The sequence below is a fragment of the Agelaius phoeniceus genome, chromosome 1, assembly GCF_051311805.1.
Source record: "Agelaius phoeniceus isolate bAgePho1 chromosome 1, bAgePho1.hap1, whole genome shotgun sequence".
In the NCBI taxonomy this organism is placed as follows: Eukaryota; Metazoa; Chordata; class Aves; order Passeriformes; family Icteridae; genus Agelaius; species Agelaius phoeniceus.
The window spans coordinates 124,762,683-124,783,670 of record NC_135265.1 but is presented as its reverse complement, the minus strand read 5'-3'; the positions used below and the strand labels follow the sequence as shown (position 1 = coordinate 124,783,670).

Genomic DNA, 20,988 nt, shown 5'->3' with positions numbered 1-20,988 from the left:
GAACTGAATTCCATTTGGAAGCAAAACCAGCCTATGCTGGAACATGTGCAATTCTGGAACAAGCCCAGTGCAATCCAACTGCTAATGACTATACAATCTGCAGGACCATTTTTATACTAATTGGAAGAAAAAAGCCTGCTGAGGGTCCTGGAGACTCTACATCAATAATTCTGTTTTACAAATGCACTCCTATTATCTACTGTACAATGTGAATAGCTGAGGTGGACGCTTCAACCTGGAACATAAATGATTTGGAAGTATGGGAGAGGTCCACACAATTCTGAGTGGCATGGTGAGGAATGCTAGAGACTAGCTTACTGATCATTGTATTTTTCAGATGCAGATCCCATAGAATTAGGTTAATTTGAGTCAGGTTTAAAACAAAAGAAAGGATATGGTTCTTTGTGTGGCATGCAGTGAACCTGTGGAGCTCCTTGTCAAAGGATGTTTCATACAGGTGGGTGGGAAAGCAGACTGGACAAATGCTTGGGAGAGAGATATGTTAATGTTTATTAATTGGGTTACCAGTTGTGCCAGAATTGGAAAATCTCTGCCTGAAAGTGGGTTGATCCCCTATGTCCCCTTTTCTTTCTCTTCCCTACATGTCCCATGTCCCCTCATGACCATGGCTGAAAGCACAACGTAGTAAGCCCTTACTCTGAGGCAGTGTTATGTTCTTCTTGTATTTCTTGTATCTTCTTATAATTTGTTTCTATATGCATTAAAAACAATTTAAAATATTAGATATAAGAAGTGCTGTGAAAATGAGCTTGGAACAGACAGTTAGATCTGAATTTTACCTTTGTGGCTGGTGCTGGTGATTTCCGCACTAGAAATGCTTCTCAAAAACCTGTGACTGTTAAATTAAAGCGTGTTTTTCTAAGGAAGTGTTAAATTAGTCATTTAGATGATTTTCAAAATCATAGGCTACCTGAACTCTAAATGACTGCAATAATAAAGGATAATAATTTAAAGCAGACACAGTTTCCTATTGATACTTCATGTTCATTTTGAATTAAGCTTTATTGTTGCAACATTGCATAATTTCACAGCTGTAAAAAAAAGCTGGGTGTGTTAAATGTGCAGTTGGAATAAAGGAATAGAGCCGAGGGACATCCCAAGTTTCTTAGTCTTGGTGTTTATGCCATTTTTTGGCATGAAGAATAGGGTTTTTTTCTTATACATATATATGAATGCTTTTGTATAGTAGTAAAATAAATCTAGCTTTGGGTTGAACATGATGATTTCTAGCAATAAACAGCAACACTATATTTGACATTTGTGACATGAAGAATGAAATGTCTGATTGCAATAGTAGGAGATTTGAAACATTGTCCTTAGAGAGGTGGTATAGTCAGGTGATGCTGCGCCAAAACCACAAGAGGATTGTCAAATTCTGAGTCAAATGAAGATCATTTGGTTCAAGAGTGATGAATTAAAGTTTTGGGCTTTGGGAGAAGGCATCTTCCTTGCTTTGATAGTCAGAAATGGCCAGAATGCTTTTTTAGTTTCCCTCAGCATGCGATGCTTTCAGCTGCACCTTTTCCCAGCTGCTCCTTCTGGATGAGGTACTGGTCATGGAACGGCAGCTGTTCCCAGTGTTAGACAGCTGTCCTTGCCACACTGCTTTGGAGATGGCAGGAGACAGCATTTGCTGGCTTGCTGACAGAACCTTGGGTGTGGAGCATGGCTGGATCACAGCCTGGGGTGGCGTGGCTGCAGGGAGTACATTTTATTACAGCTGAACGACTAAAGTAGCCAATAACTGTAAATATTTAATGTGAGTCAGACAAACCTTGTGAGTCAACACTTCTCACAGTACTAGAAGATGCTGTTTCCTACCAGTTGAGTACCTTGAATTCCTGTAACTGCACTTTGCTGTTTCCTCAGGCTATGGGATGGCAAGGTGTGACTACGTAGCTCTGTCATGCAGCCGGTCATCCGTATGCTGGGCAAGGCTCAGACTCCCAAGTGCTTGTGAGGTGTGAGAGACAGAAAAGTTGCCAAAAAAACATACCTCTACTCTGGCTTCTGGCTCAGTACAGTGAAAAGACTTGTCATTTAAGAGATATGTAATCATTAAGAGATACGTAATATGCTTTTTAAAGATAGATGATCTGTAACTTATTTTTAGCGACACAATTTAACATATAGTGGGAAAAGCATTTATACAGATATTGGTTATCAGCACCATGCAGTCGTCAGTTTTAAGACTTGTCGAGGAGAGAAAGATTCATAGAACCTTCTGGGGGTGATTTAGACACAGCTGAACCTCAAGAGACGGAGATATTCCTACTGTTCAAGTTATCTTTTGATTGTGATAAGAATGACTTAATCACCAGCATTCTGCTGTAGCTGTAAATACTTGCTTTGCTCTAGAAAAAAGCTATGCCAGAATTATTATCAATGATCATGATACTGTCCACCAGGTGTTTTCAGTGTAGAATGTGTTCAATAAATGTGTACAATATATCAGTAAGAACATAATTTCAGAGGTTATTTGGTTTGTTCTCACTGTACCTTGAGCATATGGAAGAGGGAGTGCACATGCACTTTCATGTAGACAACTAGAAATGAGACAACTGCTAAAACACAAGAAATGTCATGGTATAGCACCTGAGGAAAGACAGGTCAGAGAAATCAAGATTAGGGAACATGTTTCCATTTCCCCCAGGGGTTTTTAGTAAAAATAGAGAAATCTAACCTTTGACTCCACTTTCATTTGGAGGTTTGATTTTTGTTTAACTTATCTTTCAAATAAGATTATTATTTGATTTTTGGATATTTCAGTCTCTGAAGGTAGAAGAAAGGGTTAAGGCTTTACCAATATGTCACCAATTCCTTCTCTCAAAGGCTGTGGTAATGTATGGAAAGGTCTGTAAGCATGGCATTTTTTTATTTTAATCCTCTTCCATTAAGTTCTAATGACTGGTTGCTAAACGATGTCATGCATTTCCTGCTCCTTTTATGAGGAGCTGTTTTATAAAGCAGCAGCTTGGAAGCGTGCAGGAAGCAGTCATCTCTGGAATTGATTGCATTTCTGATAGACCACTTTTGTACTGTATCCCTGGAGAAATGCTGCAGGTCATAATGGCTTATGTTCTCCTTGTAGCTGCAGCATAATAATTTACAGAAGTAGAACAAAGGCAGAAACAAGCTCTACCATCTCTAAACCTCTCACTAGACTCAGTTCACTCGGTTTCTATTTATTTATTATTTATTTAAAGATGGCAGACATTATTGTTACTGGAGGGGAGTAAAGGGCTGTGTACAATGCTAAGAAAACCTCTTGGTCTGAAACAGCTGATGTTTATAAATTGGTTGGGCGTATGATCCACAAGAAACAAGTCCAATTTGATCAAGTGATGTGGAAAGGGCAGTTGAACAAAAGCAATGTTTGCATATGTTGGGATGGCAGTAATGATCCTGTCCCTTCTGTCTGTCACACTGATTCATTAAAAATGGGTGTCAGCCATTAAGCTTTGATTTTCAGCACAGACAAGTAATAAAGGAAGCACATAAAGGAAACAAAGGCCAGCCACACTGCAGAGCAGTCTGATCTGATTATGCTGAGACTGCCACTTTCTTTGGTGGGTGGTAAGTATAAGGGGATGACTCCCATTGTTTCTCTTTCTGCAGCTCTGTCCTCGGTGAAATATTGGTAAGAAATGTGTGGGTTTTTTCATGCATCTTCTCTGGAAAAATGCTTTCCTTGGTTCTTGATAGAAATCAACAAGACAGTCTCCCAAGTGAATTCTTCTTGATGGGCCAGATTTAGTGAGTGCCTTGGTGTGCAGAAAGCAAGTAGAAAAAAAGCTTTTCTGGTTTATAAAACACATGGCATTTGCTGTGGTTTCTTTTTTTTTTCTGTCTGCAAGTGTGCTGATCTTAAGAATATATAGAAGTAGAGATGGTTTTTACTCTTTATTTCTGCAAATGCCTGAAATTATAGCATGGAAATAAAGGCCTCAGCCAAATAGTAACTGGTACTGAATATCAGTCTTTCTACTAGTACCAGGCTGTCACGAGCAATTTTTTTATGACTGGACTGGTGCTAGTCTGAACAGGTTTCCCATGATAGATTTAAAAAAGTATCTCAGGGCCATTTTTTATTTAGTACTCTGGTAATTTGGATGTTCATTGAACCATGAACAATCTTGCAAAATTGCAGGTGGGCTAAGAAAATGTACTGCTCTTATCAGAGAACAGCGAGAATGTTTAAAATATACCTCTGGCTTCTACTACAACTTTAGGAAGGTCACTTACCTTCTCCTTATTTCAACCTGCCTGTTTCTGGATAATATAATGTCACTGACTGCAATGGAATTTAGTGAATACGTATTTGCAAAACATTTGGCATTTCACATAAAAGGTTTTGCAGTAATTCTTTAGAAGACTGTGAATTCTTGCTGGTGAAGTCCATAATAGTCACTCTGAGATGAGACTGCTCTTGAAAACTATGATAGAAAGTGATGGAGGGGCCCTGAGGCTATGAAGGGTGAAACAATGTGAAGGCAGCACCCTTGGTGACAGAGTTTAGGCCTTTTTCTCTTCCTTTTTTTTTTTTGTTTTGTTTTGTTTTGTTTTGGTGCTGAGGAACACTTACCATTGTGTGTAAATCCATTGGTTTCAAAGCTTTTCATGCTGGAGAATTTAGCATGTTCTTTTTCCTGGAATTATAGAAATAAACATATAATAGGGATGGCAGAAGGGAATGTGCAGTAGGGGACTAATGGAAACTTGATATAATTGGTATGATTTTCACTAATTATGTCATTGCCTACTAATATACATCATCTTTACATTAGGAAGAAAGATTAAGCCCCAAAATATGATGATTTTAAGCTGTGATTCATTCACCCTTTGTTCTATCTGCTCTCCTAAGCCCCATACCTGTGCAGCAGTAAAAAAGGTACAAAGTGATCAAGCAGAGAAGCACTTGAGATTTTTAGTTTTTACCTTTTATCAAGCTGATTTGAAAATTCACATATATTTTATGGTGTTCTGTTGGCTGTTTTTCTCCTTCAGTGGCCACTGGGCTAAGAAGATGAGGGCTTGGAAAAAAGCAAAGCTTGAAATTCCTGCCAGAGGTGAATGGTAAGAACCCCTTGGTGCTCCTTTTTTTGTATGGTTTTAGGCATGTTGAGTTTAATAACTTATTCTGCGCAGCCAGGTGATCCAACAATAGTCCAGGAGTAAGTGGCAACACAAAGACCAGGAAGAAAAAGGGTGAGAAAATGGTAGAAACCTTGGAAGAATTGCTGAATGTAAAGGCTGAGAACACAGTGCTAGCTGTGCAAGAAATTCAAATTATAATGATGGATTAGTGATATCCATTCTCTCTGCCTTTTCTCTCTATTGAAAAAATAATTTTGTGGGAACTTGCTATGATTGTCTGTTAATGTTTTTATTTGAGAAGGGAATGATATTAGAATGAAGGAAACATGCATCATTATTTTTGGTCATTAAAATGATCTGAGATTTTGGCAGCAAAACAATCAGAAAAGGGCTACCTGTTCTTTATTTTTGAACTTTACTCACAGAAATTTTTTTAATGTGGTGAACACATAGTCCTGAAGATACACCATTTGGTGCTCTCCCTACTTGGGTCTCTGGGCTATTAGGAAATTAAAGTTCCTTACATTCGAATTAAGCCTGGCTCTTGCAGGGAAGATGAGTTGTTGCTATTAATGTATTTATTTTCCAGAGGTCATTTAGATGGGTTTTTTTAATCTTTATAGCAGAAAATGACAATGTGATATTGTGAGGACTCTGGAATAGAGTAACAAGACTTTTCTTACATGGAAACCCAAGAAAATCCTGGTTTATAGAACTAGGATTTTGCCTGTGAAGCTCAGAGAGGTGACTCCTTTTCCCAGGACCTTTCCTTGAGCCTCTAAGCAACCTGGTCCAGTGGAGGATGTCCCTACCCATAGCAGGGGGGTGGAATTAAATGATCTTTAAGGTCCTGTCCAACACAAAGCATTTGTCCTGGATAGGGGAAGGACTTTATTTGTGTATTCAGGAGAAGTGTTAAAAAGGAACAGCTGAGTTAGGAATAGATTAATTAATGCTCCCTCATTTCCAAGTCTAGTCTTAGGTGGAATGATGATTACTTGCTTATCTTGCATCCATCACTAACAGACCTTACCCTGCTGCCTCCCCTTCTTCCTCTAAGGCAGAGCCTTAAATGCAACTTCCAGTAGCAGAAACTGTCCAGGAATCTGAATGCAATCCTCCTGGCATTTTATACAATCTTCTGCCCACCACTGCTGCAAAATCCAGGAGTACATTTCCGACACTTCCCAAGCTGTGATCTGTTCCTGAATATGCATTTTGCATTAACACTTACTATTTACAGTGGGGTCCCTCTCTGGCATCAAAAAACACAGGTAACCTCCCCACAGGAAATCAGAGCATTAAGATGGTCACAGAAAGAGAGAGTGACTAAGGTGACATTGTGTTTGATGAAATGCCTCCACAGCAGTCTCATCTCTTTGGATGGGGGACAGATTGTATAGCAACCTACCCTAAGCACTATAGGGTGCAACCAGCGTGGTGGGTGAGGACTCAAAATCCCTGTGAGCAGAGCAGTTCCTGGTTAGGATCACATACTCATTGCCCAGAAAAAGTGTTGATGCACTGGGCAAAGAAATTTAGGCATTCATGATTATTTTTTAAGCATGGTATCTCCTTGATCTGTGTTTCCTATCTGTTTTTTTATAAAAGTAATTTTGATTTACATATAAGAAACAGGCAACTCAGTGCTATTCAGCTACTTTCAGGATGAGGCATGTTTTCAACAGACTTTTGACAATACAAGGGGTTACTACTATTAGATTACTAGTAGTTTCACTTATGTGCTAAACAAAGGAAAAATTCCCTCAAATACGTATTTCTAAACATCTACTTCTGCTTTCTTTCCTGTTTATGATAGGATGAAGATATGGCTGGTCCAACTTTGTATTGGGACTCTGAGATGCTCCTTATTGTTACTGCTTTCATGAATCCTTTAGGTAAGATTCCTAAATGCATGGTCCTCCAGCTGGCTATATTAAATGTGGTATTAGAAGATATTTTCTTGTCTTTGTTTTCTAAAAGAGAAATTATAATGGGGTCTGTCACTCTGTAAGGATGACTACAGCAAGGACTTTCTTCTGAACATATTCTAATTTGGGTAATTTCATTCTCTCCACCAAAATTCTGTGGAAATTTTAGGTCCTCTACCCTTCCCAAATAGCATTTCTCTTCTCAATTATCATTCAGCTCTACCTCAGCAGCATCAACAAATCAAAAGCTTTAGTTGTACAGCCTAAGAGAACTCCTAATTCTCTGGACATTTCTACAACTAAATATTGAAAATTAGTTACTTTATAATTTGTGTTTCAAAGCACATGATTATTTTTTAACTTTTACCCTTTTTTTCATGACATACTCCTTTTAGTTTAGTGTGAATTCTGGATTTATTTTCAGGTTGTCAATAATGTATCCATCAAGATGTATGTTTAACATTGCTCAGTTTCCTGTTAGTATTTACCCTGCAGTAATCTTCAGCAGTAGAACAGTGAAAGGTTCTGTTTATCATTTGGTGCTCATTTATTATTAATCTAAGATTTGACAGACTCCAAGAGTCTATTGCTGTTTCTTGTGGCACATAAGTGATCTAGAGGAACTGATAGATTTTTCATGTTTGATAGAAAGAATAATATGCATTTTTCCTAGTGTATTGATGTGTTTCCAAATAAGCTACCTGTTCAAGGGGATAATTGTTCTGATCCTTTATGCTACTTTGTTTTAAAAATGTATTATCCCAAGATCAATTGAAATTGTATTCCAAATTTTAAAAGGACAGGGAAATACAATAAAAAACACACAATAAAATTTTACTGGCATAAAGTTACTTAACAAAATTGTTGTAAAATAAACAAGAGAGCATTAAATCTATTTTTCATCATCTCTAACTCTGAGGGTACTAAGTCACATAAAAATGCAGTACTTTTGGTGCATTTATGAATTCCCATATTTTTCTTGCATCAGAATTAATATGGAGAAGGTTATACTTCTAACATTTATCCAGAGTCTTTCTTTCAAAAGTAAGTTGAGTTCCTAAATTTGAGTCCAGTTACTCTCAGGGAATTTAAAACAAATGAAAATGCCTACTAACAACTGATAACATTCAGCTGCTACTGGGAGTGGGTATTCCAGATCTGGAGTGCTACCAGGTACAATTACTTTATCTACACTGGTTGTTTCAGACTTCTGTTATCCTCCTGCAGTTGCAATTTGAGTGTGTCTTATTCATGCAAATAATACCATTTACCAATCATTCCTGAATATGTTTAGATTCTTTCTGAGTTTAATCAAAGATCCCTGACTTTCCTTTTTAAAATGTACTTGTATTTAGATTTATTTGACTTTTGGAGGTAGCAGTGTCTGCAATGAAATAGCAATGTCAGCTATGAAATATTTTTTTTAATATTTAGTGGCTGCTATCTGGCAATATACATGGAATGAAAGTCTATAATTTGACAGATGGCAAGGAAAATCAAAGTAGTACATTTAGATCAATTCATGGTGTACATTCTTGGAAGTGGTTTTAGCATTTAGTGGGCTTTAAATTGATGTAAAGCAACTACTAAAACAAAGCTGAAGGTTTATCTAACTTCTTCATAGTTAAACATGGTAGCAGTACTCTGGAAAGTGTACTTTTGTTAATCAGTTTTATATTGAAACTTCTGTGGAATTGCTAGTTCTGATTTAAGAATATTGCAAAAATCAAAAGATGCCTGAGAAACTGAGTAGACAGAGATGTAGTAGAGACCCAGTAGACAACTGAGACTCTTGGAGACAACAGAAGTCTGACGATAATTACTATGCCAATAGGAATCCTCTAATTCAGATTTCTTCCCTGTGCATACCAGCTAAACTAAAACCTGACGAGTACAAAAGTGATCAGACAAATAATTCCTGTGGGTGAAAAATACAGAGGATGGTTTGTGTCTACCTTCTGTGATTGGGGCAGGAAGAGTTCCCTGTTCATTCTCCCCTACTGATGGACAACTGCAAAAGCACAAACTCTTGTTCTTCACCAAGGACCAGCAAGCTGTGAAAGTTGTACTTCTCTATCATAAGGTATAACCCAGTGGAAGAAGTAGGGGAATTAGATCATAGTTCAAGGATTCTTGCAGAAATCAGTAGAAAGGCCCAAGAACACAGAAGGGAAAACAGCTCTTTAAACCTTTCTGAAACTTTCTCGTACAGTCACAGGCAGGTGGACAGGCAGGAACATATAGGAATGGGCCCCCCCAGTCCCCATAGCTGTGCAGCTATGTGCATGCACACACAACTTTGATCCTGTTCTAAGTCCAGCCTGGAATTTGAAATGGGATAACCATCTTGCACTGTGGGAAGAGTCTCTCCATTTGGTTGCTACCAACAGTGGCAGGAGAGAGGAAGAGAATGACACTGGCATTTGAAGGCAGCACAGTGCATCCCAATAATTTTGCAATCCTAACAATGCTAGCCTGTCTCCATAACAAAATTTGATTATGGGGGGGGGCCAAGTTTTCCCTGTGAATGATTACAGTTTCTTAACCTGCAAATAAAGCAGTGAAGAAAACAAAACATTAAAGGTCTGATTGATTTTGTGGATAAGTTTTGAGTAGTGAACATATAAAAATAGCACGTTACTCTGCTGTGACAAGGAATTGGTTTTCATGTGCCTTGTTATCACTTTGAACATTAAATTAAGTCCCTGGGCTGGAAACAGTTAAGCAAGTGTTGTGTCCAGAGTAGAATGGTTTGGCACACTTTTAGATTCTTCAGGGAATCTCATCTGAATTCCTCCATCAACTGGGGAGGCAATAGGTCTACTGCAGGACAAACCATGTCTTCCCTCTTCTTTTGGTTGTCCTGGATGCTGAATTTCAATCTGGGACCAAAGACATCCTGTCTTTACTGCCACTGTTTGACACTCATGTGGGCATCAGCAGTCAAATTATGATCTAATGTTTGAAAACAAGTCCTGCCTTGATAATCAAGTGTGTCAGAAGAAATCCATGACCACTGTGAAATGGGATTTAATGGGATCCATCTGAGAACATTGGTAGGTAGGAAGATACCACTTGTAGATGGTAAATTATGAATGACTTATCTAAGCTATGTATGCTCTAACACTATTAGGTCAAATCATTCCAACAGATTCACATCATGTCTTGTAAGGAATTTGACACTTTATTCTCTGTAAATCACAATGTTAGTAGTAAACAAGTAAATAGTTACTGAGTCTTTTTTGTGCTGTCTACTTCTACTGTAGAACATGATGATTTGACAGCATATTTTTTTTCTTCTGGAACAGCAAGAGTGCAGTTTGATGTGTGCTCTGATGTGTGTTGATTTACAGCTGTGGCATGGATCAGTTTAGCCTGGCCTGAAAATAGGCTAGTTGACCTCCTATTGCATGTGTACACTGAGACTTCACAGCAATTAAATCACTAAAGTTATTAAATATAGGTTACTTATTTGAAATAAACCATGAGACTGAATGGCATGTGTAGTATTGAAACAATTCAGTAAATACACATCTGTGCTCCTAATTTTTGCAGTCTTTATAAATCCACCATCTGACCCTTCCAGGAAATGCTTGTGTAATGTGGAGATCAATACCTTGTTGGTAGGAAATTACCCTTCGGTTAGTCTGGGAGATCAGCGTATTCAGAATACAGGGTGTAGGGCTCACTCTTTGTGTTTCATGCCCAAATTACTGTATTTTTTCTGGGATAGTCAGTTGTTTCTGTTTTGCTTTTGTTTGGCACGCACCTTAAACAGAACACCCAAAACTACAAGTAATAATAAGTAATAATGGTTTGGGTTCCTGTCTGCATTGTTTTCTTCTCTGTCTGCTAAGAAACCAAAGGATAAAAATTGAACTTTGTAGATTGTTAATCTGCAAGTGTCTTGTAGGAAAACAAATAGGAATCTCCTAAAAAATGTCAGTAATAGACATCTTTGATACATTTTACACAGTGAAAACTGTGAAATACCAGAATATGTTTGTGTAGGGAAGACAACCAGCAGCAAGGGATAACAGCACTGGTGTTATTAGTGCATTGCTGGGTTTAGCCAGGAGATTTAGGCTGCAGGGGTCTGCCCTTGTCTGATATGTAATACAGAGTAAAGCTTTATCCTTTCAGTGCTTCTGCTTGCCCATCTTTAAAAACAAACAAAGCTGCTGACTTCCTTGGTGGGGAGAGAAAAAAAATGATTGAGAGAGAGGGAGGGATTTTCATTCCTCAGAGGTGCATACTAATAGTCCTCACTCTGATGCATAAAAGGGTATTATAGACCTTTAAAGGGAGGGCAGAAAGTATTTTTTGACTATTTATGTCAAGATGAGAGCTAGCTTATGAATCAAAATTGTAGAGTAAGAATGCAAGGTAGGATGCTCTTTGCTTGACATATGGTCAAAACAGTTTATCAGAAGGGACTTGATCTGAATGTCTAAATCTTCCCCTGGTTTCACAAAGATCCAACAATAAGAAGATGAAGAGGAAGAACTAGTAGCTACAAGTCAAAACCTCAGAAGCTGAAATGAGAAATAGCATGCACAATTAAATTGAATGTGGATAGCTTTTGGGGAGATATGCTTATGCTAAACTCAAATTATTGCACTCAGAATGGGTGTAATTGAATGAAAATCTTTGGTCTCTGGTAGAAAGATGCTCTAATGGTTTCTCTGGCTTTGACATGGGCAGCTATGGCAACAAATGACTCCAGCAATAAGACTCTTTCCTTTCATTAAATGAAGCAGCTGCTATTGAAGGATCTGCCACTGTTGTCTTCCCTTGAAAATCTCTGACACAGACATTTAGCTCCAGAAGCAAGGCAGGTTGCCAGGTGTTGAGCTGAATCAATGGTCTCTTTCTTGCTGCAGGGGAAGGAGGCTGTAATCAGCTGATGGAAAAAAGACTTTCCATATGTCAGTAATCAAGGGCAGAGTTGAGGTTATTTGTACATCTTCTTTACAAGTCCAAGTTTTCAGTGTTTTAAAATACTACTGATATGTTCTGCTTCCTCAACATTTTTAAACAAAACAAAAACAAGACCATGCTTTCTCTTCTGGGTATGTTTTTTTTCATTTGTTTGGTTTTTGGTTTTTTCTTTTGTTTTTTACAAAATTCACAATAATTCTTTAGTTTCAGATTTTTTAGCGTGCAGATAGCATAAAATATTGACAACACACAGTGGATAAAAAGACTTTCAGTGCAAAACAGTTACACATATGTCAGTCATGCCACGTTTTCCAAGTTCTGTTAATGAGATATATTGCATTAGCTACAATAACATTTCTTGCAAACATATATAAAAAAGTCATGCACTTGGATTTCTGCATGTATTATTGCATCTGTTTGTAGGTGAAAGACATCCTACAACAAAGCCAAATACATCAAAAATTTGTGCCAAGATCCATAGATTCTACCTCACTGCTGGGAATGGGATCAGTTCTGCAGGAGCTTCAAATGCGTTTAAATGGAGATTGAGATTCAGAACTGGGCAAACAATCTTCTGTTACAATTGCTACATTATTTTGTGATGTTTCCACACTTTTGCTGATCGTTTCCTACATTCATAGCTTTGGAGTTAGCAGCCCTTTGAGATAAATTGTGTTGCTGAGGTCTGTGTGCTATTGTTTCAGAGCACTTGTCAGTGCAGGAATCATGACTGCTGCAGTTGGCATTCTGCTCACATCCTCAGGCTCTGCCTTGCACCACAAAGGCTTTGTAGAGCCATCTTTGTGCACGAGGAAAGCTGGGTACCTGGAACACATTTTGCAGCAAGGGATAAAACTGCAGAGTCACCAAATCACAGAGCATAAAGGGCCCTGCCTGCAGCAGCACGAGTGTCTCAGTCGAGGTACTTAAGTATCCATGTGGACATAATGAATGCAAATGTGTGCATAATTGTATGCTTACTAACATAGAGGGAAGAAAGTTGAAATTTTATTTTTCATGCTGAACCACATATATCTGCATTCCAAAGGCACAAGGCTTGGACTGTCTTGTTTCTCCTAGAAAGTAGGTAATTAAAAAAAAAAATTATATTTTTAAAATCTTATCATTGTTCACACTATAATGAGTCAGATCTCATTTTCAGAATATTTTGACTCATTGTATTGGGTCTGGCTGGGATGGAATCAGTTTTCCCCACAGCAACCCTCACAGTGCTGTGCTTTACTGCTTTATATCTGGAGCTGGAGAGTCACTGGCAACACTCCCTCATGCTGGCTGAGCACTGCTCCCACAGCACCAGTGCTGTCTCTGCAACATTCCCTCCCTCACCAGTAGGCTGAGGGTGAGAAAGATACACCCAGTGTGTGAGGGGACAGAGCCAGGAGAGCTGACTCAAACAGACCTAAGGGATATTCCATATATGACACGTGCTCAGCAATAAAAGTTAACAGAAAGGAAGAGAGAGTGGGCATCCACTACAAGCCCTGTTCCTCTGAGACAGCTGGACATCTCGTACTGATGGGAAGAGGAGATAAAATCTTCTGTTTTCTTTCTCTTTAGTGTGTGGTCTTTGCTTTTGCTTTATTGAACGCTCTTTGTCTTGGTCCATGACCTTTTCCCAGTTTATTTTCTTCCCCCCCACTGCCATTCTGCTGAGGAGCAGGGTGACAGTACAGCTTGGTGGGCAGGTGGTGTCCAGCCTACCACACTCTCTGACAATTTACATTGTGAATAATGGATACCAAACAAGCCTGATGTCACAAATTACAGGGTCATCCACAGCTGGCAAGGAATTTTGTGTCAGCTGTTTGCTGTCACTACAGAAACACAGAAGCCAAACTGCACAGGAAAATGATGAATCAGTGTTCTGTTACAAACAGTGCTTTTCCCCAGCTGAACACAGGGCTCTGAATCCCTGGGCCTGAGAGCACAATTGGAAGCATTAATTACAAGCATGGGGCAGAAGGTTTCATCTTCATTTGAATTTTGCCTCAGGGTAACAGGGCAATATCAAACCCTTGTCCCTGGCTTCTGGGCATCTTTAATTACCTTTCTGCAAGTTTCTAACCACCCTGTCTCCCTCTCTGTCACCATGGCAACATCCCTGCTGTCAGCATCCTGAACTTTCCCTCTATGTTGCAGTCACTTGGAAACCCATAGTTTAAATAATATGGAAATAATACAGACATATAGAAGGGAATTCATTTTCTCCCATCCTCTGGCAGCTCCTGGAAGGCAGGTGACCATGGGGAATCCAGGAGTGTCCATAGGGACTGTTTGTGTATGAAAAACTGAATGCTTGGCTTGGTTGTCTTCCTGGATGAAAAAACCTTTTCTCTATGACTTGTAAAATCCATCAGGTTCCTAGTCAAATGTTGCATGGGGTAAGAGTGAGAAAACCAGGCAATGGAAGAGGGGGAGGCAGTAAAGAGGAGCAGAGTGCAGTGCATGTCTAGCAGCTGCTAGCTGAGAGCTGCCTGGAGTGCTGGGGCTGCCAGCTCCCTGCTGCTGCTGCAGGTCACTCTCTGCTCTGCCTCACAGAACATGCTGGCCCTGTGCTGCTGTGCCATTCTGACTGCTCAACTGGCCACAACACACATTGGGCTTCTCAATTCTCCGTGGGTTAATGGCATTCCTCAAACCCAGCTTCCTGTGTGCATAATTGCAGTTACACTGCAGAATTTGCACTCTGGTTCTATGGACCCCTTAGGAACAGATGTGGTAAGTGTGAGACTCATCTGTTGCTGCTCCTATTCAAAACCCCCCAAAGCAGAAGCTGCTCTCAAGTGTCACCTTGCTCTGTCACCCAGAGCGTTTCTCTGTCCCCTCTCCTTGCCAGCTGGGTATGACGTATGTCTGTGCTCGTAATGGACCTGGCACAGGATGTAATTTGTCTGCAGAGCACTCTGGAAAGTAAACCAACAGATTTATGGGTATTCAGCTGACCATTAAAGAGCACACTAAATCTTACAGAAGATGACCTTAGGAAGAAGTGGGGAGTAAACAGACTATTGACCCATTGCCAGTCATGCTCATTACTCTCTACAACAGGGATTCTCCCTGTTTTCCAGCTAGAGATGAAGGCCATCTGGGCCCAAAGAAAGTTTGCAGACTGATGCAAAGAAAGATTTAGGTAAATAGAAATCTAGATGTAGAGGCCAATATTGACTTTTTTTTTTTTTTTGGCATGCGTTTTGTATTTTGAGGTGCAGGAAAAGTTTGTTTTGAAGAAGATGTGAAGGAGTAATCTTGTTCTCTCAGGTGTTAAGGTCTTTGGCCTGCCAAAGATAATTTCTTTTGTTAAAATAGAGGGAAGTTTAGGGGCAGAAACAAAGATTTAATTTTGAAGGGACAATGCTGCATGGTTTTGCTAGGCTGAAAGCAGAGATACAAGAAGTCTTTCATCAGACAGCTGTAGAAAAAGAGCAAATAATCACCCCTCAACAGCTGGAATTATAGTACTGAACTAAGTACTGAACCGTAAAAAAAATTCATAAGGATCATCTCGTGCACAATGAATACAGCATGAAATTATCAAGGTTCCCATCTGATTCTGCCTCTAGTAGGTTTCTGCTTAGTGATTCCAGATCTGTCATTTGCAAGAGTTGTTCCTCTGTTTATCTCTCTACTTCCTGGCAGCAAATTAGTACACAAATAAGCACAAATATACACAAAACCAAACAATCATCTCTTTTAGGCAAATCTAAGGAAAGCACTCAGAGAAAAATATGCCACTTAATGTTTATTTTTATAGTTGTGTACATTATACCATTGAAGACAATTAAACCCATGTAAATAATAATTTCTGCATACTCATGCTTTTTTTTTAATATGTGAGGTGGCACTCCCAATACCTGCCTTTCTTGTACCCAGTAATGCATTTATTATTAATTCAGGGTTTTAGTAAGCTGGCTGAAGGTGAACAAAGAGCACCTGTGGAAGGGGCTGCTGTTGAGTTATCAGGGTCTTTTACAGGATAACTAGAACAAAAGGCTGAGATTCCTCCTGCTGATGGCTGGGGACTGAAGCCATGGCTCTGTACACCCGTGGACTTTGTGTCTGCTTACCAAATTTGGAACCTGAACCAAATTCTGCAAAGTTCTTTTGCAGGATCTGAAGGAATAACCTGCTTTGAACTCTAAACCTAAGTATTAAAAAAAAAAAAAAAAAGAAAGTAGCTACTCTTCTATATTTAGGTACTTGAACAAGTGACCTGATTTCTAAAGCACTGAAGTTAAACACTGAATTAAAGTTTTTGCTGATATCTGTGGGAGCTGTTAAGTGTAAAAACTTCAGAAAATCAGGTCATTCATTTTGCAATTCTGATTTGGAGAAAGAATCTAATTCTCTGCTCCTAATTTTTGAAATCTGAGTGTGTTTGTAGTCTAAACTCAGGTCTGATGTGGAAAGCTGAAAGAAGCCCCAGCAACACTACCTTCACTGTCTTTTAAGAGAAAGAGACCTTTAAATGTAATTTAAGTGTTGTGATGATAGGAGTTTGGATTATGTGTTGGCTGAGTTTAAGAAATGCAGGACATCTCACAGTCAGCACCTTTCTCTGCCTATCCAAGGTAGAGATCTTAGGATTTGACATTCCCTTTCTTTTGGGGTCTTCTCTTGTGTTTCCCATCTCCAGTGTTACTTTACACAAGGCAAAAGCAGAGAGGAGATCTTGTAGGCCAGTGAAGCCCTGTGAGAAGTTAACTTATTTCAGGCAACCCAAACCCCCAGCCAATATCAGCATCGTGGCCATGTGTGTCACTGCCCCATCAGGGACAAACCCCACTGTCAGGGCTTGCTGGTCCATCTGTCTGTCCTGCCCTAGCTCAGGGCTGTGGCTTCAGTCCCAAATCTGCCTTGTTTCTCCTGCCTGCTGGTGTTACCTATTGCCCCACTGCACCTCAGACTCCCCCCAGAACAGCAGCACTCAGACTTGCTGCCCTGCAGCCTCAGGCACTGAACAGGGGAGCAGAGGGTCCATGTCCTGGTCCCACCAGTGCTAGGTGTCATCTCTGATGGGAATGACCAGTGTGTCCTTGATTGGAAGGGATGGAAAATATAGACAGGTAAGGAAGGAAAAGAAAGAGTGAGATTCCTATAAAAAAATAAATCTCTGCTTTTCATCGCGTTTAATTTAGTACTTTTGTACTCCTCTATGTAAAAAACTGTAAAGAACTCTTTGGAACAGAAAGAGTTACTGCAGCTTAGCAAGTTAGGTCTACTTATGTGCAACTGTCAAGGCAAATGTAATGGTGGTTTAAAACTAATGTATTTTACTTAACAAGTACCATGCTCAAGGTTCAATTACCAAGGTGCATCCCATGAACTTAGACAACAATTTAGTCCATTTTTCTTCTTAGTGCTCAATATCAGTACATTCTCTGCCTGCTCATCTGTTGCTGATACATGACAGGTTAAGCCAAGAAACTTCCCTAATTAATAATGTGTGTTACAAGAGCTTGTACTATCACAGAGCAGGAATTCAGATGTATCAACCCATCCTCTGTGGATTAATGCAGCGAGGGGATGTTAACAGACACCCACTGGAGGGCTGTGTGTGCATGCAGACACAGATTACTGATTTCCTGTCTTCATCAGTTAATATGAACTTGACAATATTGATGAAACTTATTAACTTTCTCACCTCTTTTAGTGTCTTATTTATTTGGGCTGTAAGTGCTTTGGCCCATGGAAAGTCTCTTGTCTTCAATTAATGCTGTTTGCACTGGCCTCAGCCGCATCTTTAGATTATGTTTCCACATGACATTATAAAGCAATGATTACCAGTGACTGATGGGATGACTCCAATGTAAGGAACTGCATAAAACTGTGTGTGCTGCCAGACAGAAAGTGGGTAAGGCCTTGCCAAGAGTGCACCTGGACAGCACTTGGGACTTACGATGGTTCTGCTTTATGGATTTATTGGAATTTAATCAGGGCATGAGAAATGTCATCCTAGAAATCTCAATTAATCCTTCTGCTTGGTCTCCACTGAGACACCTCCAGTTATTGCAAGGGTGCAGGGCAGTCTCCAGTGGGAGAGAAGCTGCCATTCTTCAGCTTCAATGGATGTTCAAAACAGCTGAAATGAGAAAGTGCCATATAGAAATCTGCTTTGAGGTCTTCCTTGGTTATCAGTAAAGGAACTTCTCTACTGTGAGCACTGTAATTCTTCATCATTTATGTGTGCTGCTGCATCTAATAAACATTGTAGTAGTGGCATTAGCTTGTCTGTCATCTTTATTTTCTCCATATCACACTGCTATCCCAGTGCAAGCAAACTACTTCACCCTTACTGATGGTGCACTGGTCAGCTTCCAGTACAAATAGATTGAACAGTGAAATCAAGAAAATCAAAATGGACACTATTAGCATCTCCAGTACTTTAAGTATGTGCTTGTTAAAATTGACAAAACCATATTGCAACATGCAGTCTGATAACATTTGAAGAACTGAGGCTTGGAGAGCTCACTCCTTTCTTGTCCCTTGGGAGGTGACCAGCAGATGCAAACACTGGGAGTCCTGGATCCAAATGCATTTGTTCGTGACAGGCTGGTCTGGTTGCCCATCCTTTCCAAGATGGGGATTATATAATTTGCTCTGCATACTGAAACACAGTGACCTAGTAAAAGGTGCATATAATTTAAGTATTCAATAGAATAGATGCTCTAGCCAGTACATTATATATGCTAGAATTACATAGGCTAGGTGATTGACATGTATGAAATTAATCTCTATAAGCAGGAAAAAAAGTAAGAAAAAGTTTTGTCTTATCAATAAACTGAATAGAGTGTGTTCTCTAGGATATGATATCCGAGGGCAAGTACCACAGCAGAATTTCTATCCACATGACCAAAATTACTGGAAATTGCTAGGAAAAATCTATCTTGACTGTCTCATTTCTGTCTACTTTTAGATGTATTTTTTCCACTAATTGATAGACACCCTTTGCTATTTGTTACTACTCTTTCCTGAGAGTAACTGTAGCTAAATCCTTCTTTGAAGATATGAAGGGATTTTCTACATACTTTTCTTACACAAAGAGCAGTCAAAAAGCCTCTCTTCTGGCATCAAGAAACCTACATTTTCATAAAACTATAATAATTATGTTTCTCTTATTTTTAAGTAAAATTGTTCTTCCTTCCACCCATTTTTTTAGTATCAAAAGGAATGACATGAATAGTCAGCCTTGTAAAAAGGTCAGTACTGTCATTGTTATGTATTTATCAAATCTTTGAAATTAAATGTGTCTTTGTACCTGGCTCAGGAGTAAGATTGTGTAATGGTTTTGGAATTTCATTCCAGTGGAGACTAACTGAATTTTTTCATAATTATTTTGCCTTGTAAATGACTTTCAGTTTTATGGCTGATGGACAAGGATGTTAAAAAATGTTATACAAAGGTGTGTTAAATGGATTAGTCTGCTTTCAACAAAGAAAACATTTCTGAGGGGAAATATTCTGAGGTTCCCAGAATAATTTTAGACCACAGTTTGTAAACAACAACAAACTCCATTTATATTTCCAATACTAGAAGTGCTATTATTCTTTGTCCTAGGCAAATCAGTTGTTTGACAGCTGCATTGTCCTTCCCAGGTTGATTTGTCCCTTACTGCATTTCAGTGGGTTTTTTTTCCCCTCAGTAACAAATTATAGAATTTCAATAAGAGGAAAAATAACTTTGCATTGGAGAGATGCTTTTTGGTAGTGGAATCAGTCTTAGAAATAAAAGTTGGAAGAATTAGTTTATTAGTTTTAATAGTCAAGAGATTCTAAGTGGCAACTTCCCTGCATGATCTTTTCAGTTTTCAGTGAGGGATTTAAATGTTTCGTTTAATGACAGAATTATTTTGGCTTGATATAGTAGAGGAAATGTATTTGAATTTCTGTATAGAGGCTTTGCCCCAGAGGTACCGGTTGCCCTTGATGGGCTGCAGCTGTGATGTCCTTAACTGGGCTGCAGCTGTGACCAATGAAGTAACCGGGATAAAAGGGTGTGGGTTAGCCAGTCAGGGAGAGCCTTGGAGGAGTCCTGACCTGAGAGAGAACAGCGTGCAGCAGAAGGAGTCTGTGCTGTGAAGATCAGCAGCTCTGACAATACACTGAGGAGGTATGGACTCTAGAAATCTGATAACAAGAACAGTAGTATGGGACTTTAGAAATAGAACAACAACAGTTGGTGACCCCAATGTGATAGTTAGCAGAAGATGAGGCAGCCAAGAGCTGTGGTGATATTTGGTAGAAGATGAGGCAGCCAAGAGCTGTGGTGATATTTGGTAGAAGATGAGGCAGCCAAGAGCTGTGAGAGAACATAGCCTGTGAGTCATGGGGAAATATGTGCATTGTACTTGAACATCTGTACAACTGTTAACATGTAAAAGAAAAGGGGGAAATATAGTAGAGGAAATGTATTTAAATATCTGTATAGAGGCTTTGCCCTGGAGGTACTGGTTGTCCTTGATGGGCTGCAGCTGTGATGTCCTTAATTGGGCTGCAGCTGTAACCAATGAAGATAACTGGGATAAAAGGGGGTGGGTCAGCCAGTCAGGGAGAGCCTTGGAGGAGCCCTGAACTGAGAGAGAACAGCGTGCAGAAGGAGTCTGTGCTGTGAAGATCTGCAGCCATGAGATTACACCGAGGAGGTATGGACTTTAGAAATCTGATAACAAGAACAGTAGTATGGGACTTTAGAAATAGAACAACAACAGTTTGATATTTGGCAAGATATTGAGTTCTGTGGGACATACATTGAACATGTTCTACTGCTCTGGAATTCCTACTTGGAGTCAACATAGTTCCCGGATCTTAGTGGAAGAACAGGAAATCAAAGTTATTTCAATTTCTGGTTTTAGTAGCTGTTTTCAGTCTGAAAAAAGTGGGTATGTCTTATTTCATACCTTAAATTGTTTTTAACCAATATATATAATGCAGAAATATATACTTATGTACATATACCAACACATTTATATAATATGCTACCT

The 20,988-nt window shown here is 39.3% G+C and overlaps 1 long non-coding RNA gene across 1 annotated transcript in view; it reads left to right on the top strand.

Moving 5' to 3' along the window:
* The window catches only part of LOC143696127 (uncharacterized), a 105,495-nt gene that overhangs the window by 44,543 nt on the left and 39,964 nt on the right, over positions 1-20,988 (top strand). Inside the window, exons 2-3 of the long non-coding RNA XR_013185539.1 lie at positions 5,029-5,097; positions 6,938-7,016. This is a non-coding gene — a long non-coding RNA (uncharacterized LOC143696127). The remainder of the gene's footprint in view (positions 1-5,028; positions 5,098-6,937; positions 7,017-20,988) is intronic.